The following is a 4,909-nucleotide window of genomic DNA, read 5'->3' on the forward strand; positions in this document are numbered from 1 at the left end:
AAACAACTTGATCTACACCAACCTCTGGTGCCAGCACAGGAATGATTATCAGAAGCTTTCCTTAGTTAAGAACTCACCAACGAGAAAAACGTGTAAATCACAGTTCTACATTAAGATTTGTATTGGTCAAATATATAACTTGCTGCCCTTCATTGGAAAAGTATTAAAACAAAAACATACAAGAAACTTATTTCTGCGAAGGGCAGTAAAACATGTTATTTTGAGTGCGGAACGGCATATAAAGGATACACGCTCGATGTATATTTGCGGCAGCAACGGCAGTGGCACCAACTAAAGCGACCAGACTTGCCCACACGGCTGGTCCAACAGTCGCTCCAAGGTAAACTGCTGGAATAAGCGGATTTCGTTTCTAGCAAAAAATCAAAAAATCTTCAAAATAAACAAAAATGAACTTTAACAACCATAATAATTATCTTATATATAGTAAACAACCATGTTAACAACCATAATAATTATCTTGTATATAGTAAACAACCATGTTAACAACCATAATAACTATCTTATATATATAATAAACAACCATGTTAACAACCATAATAATTATCTTATATATAGTAAACAACCATGTTGACAACCATATTAATTATCTTATATATAATAAACCGACATATTCACAGAAATATAAAAATAAGAGCGTGAGAGGTAACAAAGACCAGTACAATAAAAATAACATCCAGTATATCTAATGTGTTTTATCAACGTACTCTTAACCTGAGAAACATCCAGTATATCTAATGTGTCTTATCAACGTACTCTCAACCTGAGAAACATCCAGTATATCTAATGTATCTTATCAACGTACTCTCAACCTGAGAAACATCCATCGTATCTAATGTGACTTATCAACGTACTCTTAACCTGAGAAACATCTATCGTATCTAATGTGACTTATCAACGTACTCTTAACCTGAGAAACATCCATCGTATCTAATGTGTCTTATTAAGGTATTCTTAACCCGAGAAACATCCATCGTATCTAATGTGACTTATCAATGTACTCTTAACCTGAGAAACATCCATCGTATCTAATGTGACTTATCAACGTACTATTAACCTGAGAAACATCTATCGTATCTAATGTGACTTATCAACGTACTTTTAACTTGAGAAACATCCATCGTATCTAATGTGACTTATCAACGTACTCTTAACCTGAGAAACATCTATCGTATCTAATGTGAATTATCAACGTACTCTTAACCTAAGAAACATCTATCGTATCTAATGTGACTTATCAACGTACTCTTAACCTGAGAAACATCTATCGTATCCAATGTGACTTATCAACGTACTTTTCTGAAGAGTTTCGTTTCATCTTCTTCCAGCTTCTTCCCAATACTGTTCGTCGGTAGTAGAAGTAATAACACGTAGAACAGAGCAACGCCGATGTTTCCTTTCATTGTTTTTCTGTAAAACAAGATATAACATATTAAGTCATAAACTGTACCTGAAAGAAGCTACTCTAATGTTTATAAATTTAACGATGATTTATTTTTAAGAAATGAATGGTAACTTAGATTTAAACCGAGATCATACTTGTCCAGATACTACTGATACTGATATTTCTTCCCGTAAGTACTTTAGGATGCTTTGATTGCTATGTCTAATTGAGCCTTTATATATATATATACCAGTCTTGTTGACGGAGTGAAGAAAACAAGGAAGTTGTGACGGTTTAAACGGATGAATGTCTCTTCTAAGAAGTACAACTGTAACTGCACATGACATTTTTTCTCGAAATTTCGTACCATTTGTTTATTCTAACGGGAAATCCCTTAGATATTATACAATAGTTTATAACTTTATTTACTAACCAATTCCCAGCGTAGTTGTTTTTGTCTAGTTAACTTAACGATTGACGTCCAATATATTTACCAAAAATGCCACTAGATATTACAAAAATAACCTGAAAGTTTGTTATTTGAAATATTTTCAGTGAGAAATATAAATAATGTAACTCAGAGTAACAAAGTAATTCACACTCCAGAACAATAGAGTAACAATGTATTCACACTCATGACTATTGTGTTACAACGTGAATCACGCTCATGACTATAGTGTAACAATGTAAGTCACGCTCATGAGTTATAGAACAACAATGTAGTCACACTCATTACTATAGTGTAACAATGTAAATCACGCTCATGACTAGTGCAACAATGTAAGTCACGCTCATAAGTTATGGAAAAACAATGTAAGTCACGCTCCTCAACTACAGAGTAACAATGTAAGTCACCCACATGAATTATAGATTAAGAATGTAAGTCCCCTTATCAACTATAGAGTAACAATGTGGTCACCCTCATGAATTATAGAGTAACAATGTGGATCAACTTCCAGATCTATAGTGTAACAATGTAGGTCACCCTCATGAATTATAGAATAACAATGTAAGTCACCCTCATGAATTATAGAATTACAATGTAGGTAAACTTCCAGATCTATAGAGTGACAATGTAGGTCCTCCTCACGAATTATAGAATAACAATGTAAGTCACCCTCATGAATTATAGAATTACAATGTAGGTAAACTTCCAGATCTATAGAGTAACAATGTAGGTCACCCTCATGAATTATAGAGTAACAATGTGGATCAACTTCCAGATCTATAGTGTAACAATGTAGGTCACCCTCATGAATTATAGAATAACAATGTAGGTCACCCTCATGAATTATAGAATAACAAATTACATTGATTGATTAGTTCTTACATTGACTGATTAGTTCTTACGTTCTGTATTTAGTTCTTACGTTCAGTATTTAGTTCTTACATTCAGTGATTAATTCTTACATTCAGTGATTAGTTCTTACATTGATTGATTAGTTCTTACGTTCTGTATTTAGTTCTTACGTTTTGTATTTAGTTCTTACATTGATTGATTAGTTCTTACGTTCTGTATTTAGTTCTTACGTTTTGTATTTAGTTCTTACGTTCAGTATTTAGTTCTTACATTCAGTGATTAGTTCTTACATTGATTGATTAGTTCTTACATTCATTGATTAGTTCTTACGTTCAGTGTTCAGTTCTTACATTCAGTGATTAGTTCTTACTTTCAACGATTAGTTCTTACTTTCAGTAATCAATTATTCATTCACTGATTAGTTCTTACTTTCAGTAATCAGTTAGTTATTCACTGATTAGTTCTTACATTCAACGATTAGTTCTTACTTTCAGTAATCAATTATTTATTCACTGATTAGTTCTTACTTTCAGTAATCAGTTAGTTATTCACTGATTAGCTCTTACATTCAACGATTAGTTCTTACTTTCAGTAATCAATTATTTATTCACTGATTAGTTCTTATTTCTATGTTTCATTTTTACATTCATTCACTGATTAGTTCTAATTTCTATGTTTCATTTTTACATTCATTCAGTGATTAGTTCTTATTTCTATGTCTCATTTTCACATTCATTTACCGATTAGTTCTTATTTCTATGTTTCATTTTCATATTCATTCACTGATTAGTTCTTATTTCTATGTTAATGTTACAACAGCGGAAGTCACGTGACGATGCTGGTGCTTTTAGCGCTGATAGCGTGCATGAAAATTTTCGAATGATCATGAATGATCGGGGAAGCCCGAATGCATTCGAGACGCCTCCTTTGTTAGTATATAAGCCTGGCAGAGAAACCAGCGATAGATAGATAACTAAAGAAGCGAACAGTAGTTACGGTAATATAAAGTGTCTGTTTTGTACTAGTCGAGAGCGAGGTTATCGAGATTGTGAATCGCTATGATTTATAGCGTGTATTATAAAAGTTGGCAAGTTTAAAGTGACGAGAAAGGTACTGATTGTGAAACTTCTTTGTACTAAAAGTTTGTATCAAGAAATAATAAATTGGTTTAATCAAGGAAGGACTTGTATCACTGAAGTTCTTTGGAAATAGTTTCTACCGGAAATTAAAAAAGAAGCAGATATGTAACAAACTGATGTCAGAGAGCAGGACTAAGAAAAAAAAAAGATGGAAACGAGAAGTAGCAAATCAAATTACAGCTTAGCAGATTTGATGGCAGCAATACAGGAACAGCAAAAGAAACAAGAAGAAGGAGAAAATAAACAAGAAAAGAAATAAGAAGAGAGACAACAGCAGTTGCAGCTCGATCAGCAAAATAAACAAGAGAAATTACAGCAGCTGTTGGAGGAGGAAAAAGAAAAGTAACAAGACAAGAGATTGCAGCAGTGGTTGGAGGAGAAAGAAAAGAAACAAGTAGAGAAGCTACAGCAGTGATTGGAGAAGAAAGAAAATAAACAAGAAGAGAGACTACAGCAGTGGCAAGAAAACCAGCATCAGCAACTTGAACAAGAAAAGAAACAGGAAGAAAGTCTTCAACAGTTGAGAGAAGGCCAGCATACACAAATGGAAAATATTAGTAAATTTCAAAGTAAATTAGATAAATTAAATGATGATTTACTGTCTTTTACACAACGAGGATACATTAGTCATGGACCCAGTTAGCCCCAGACAATAGGAAGCCCTTTCCAGACCCCGCAGCTAAACCTTAATGCAGACATCTTCAGTCCTGCCAGAAGTCACATTCCAGACATGAGTGTCAGTAATAGGGGTGATCTTGTACGAAGGAAGCCACAGGAATTCAACTGGAAAGCACCATGGAAAGCACAGAGAGCACAATATGAGCTCCTGGCAGAAATGAATGGATGGGCAGAGGAGCAGAAAGCAGTGCACCTGGCAACAAGCTTGAAGGGACAACCACTGGAAATACTTGGACGGTTGTCAACAGACGAGAGGCACAACTATATCACAAAGGAGTAACAGTAACTATTGTGGGTAACTATTGAGCTCATGGCCATGAAGAACAGACACAAAGTATACTTGGCTGACATTGAAGACCAATGCATATTAGGGTTGGACTACTTACTACC

The 4,909-nt window shown here is 34.1% G+C and overlaps 2 long non-coding RNA genes across 2 annotated transcripts in view; both read right to left on the reverse strand.

Moving 5' to 3' along the window:
- Window positions 1-1,694, reverse strand: LOC106468592. The gene is made up of 4 exons (XR_001291390.2): window positions 1,558-1,694; window positions 1,314-1,428; window positions 250-370; window positions 1-55 (listed from the first exon to the last, which is right to left on the reverse strand). It is a non-coding gene; the product is annotated as an uncharacterized LOC106468592 (long non-coding RNA).
- LOC106468593 overlaps window positions 1-4,909 on the reverse strand; it is a 29,317-nt gene that overhangs the window by 4,239 nt on the left and 20,169 nt on the right. The window lies entirely within an intron of this gene.

The sequence above is a fragment of the Limulus polyphemus genome, unplaced genomic scaffold (genome assembly GCF_000517525.1).
Source record: "Limulus polyphemus unplaced genomic scaffold, Limulus_polyphemus-2.1.2 Scaffold3070, whole genome shotgun sequence".
NCBI lineage: Eukaryota > Metazoa > Arthropoda > Merostomata > Xiphosura > Limulidae > Limulus > Limulus polyphemus.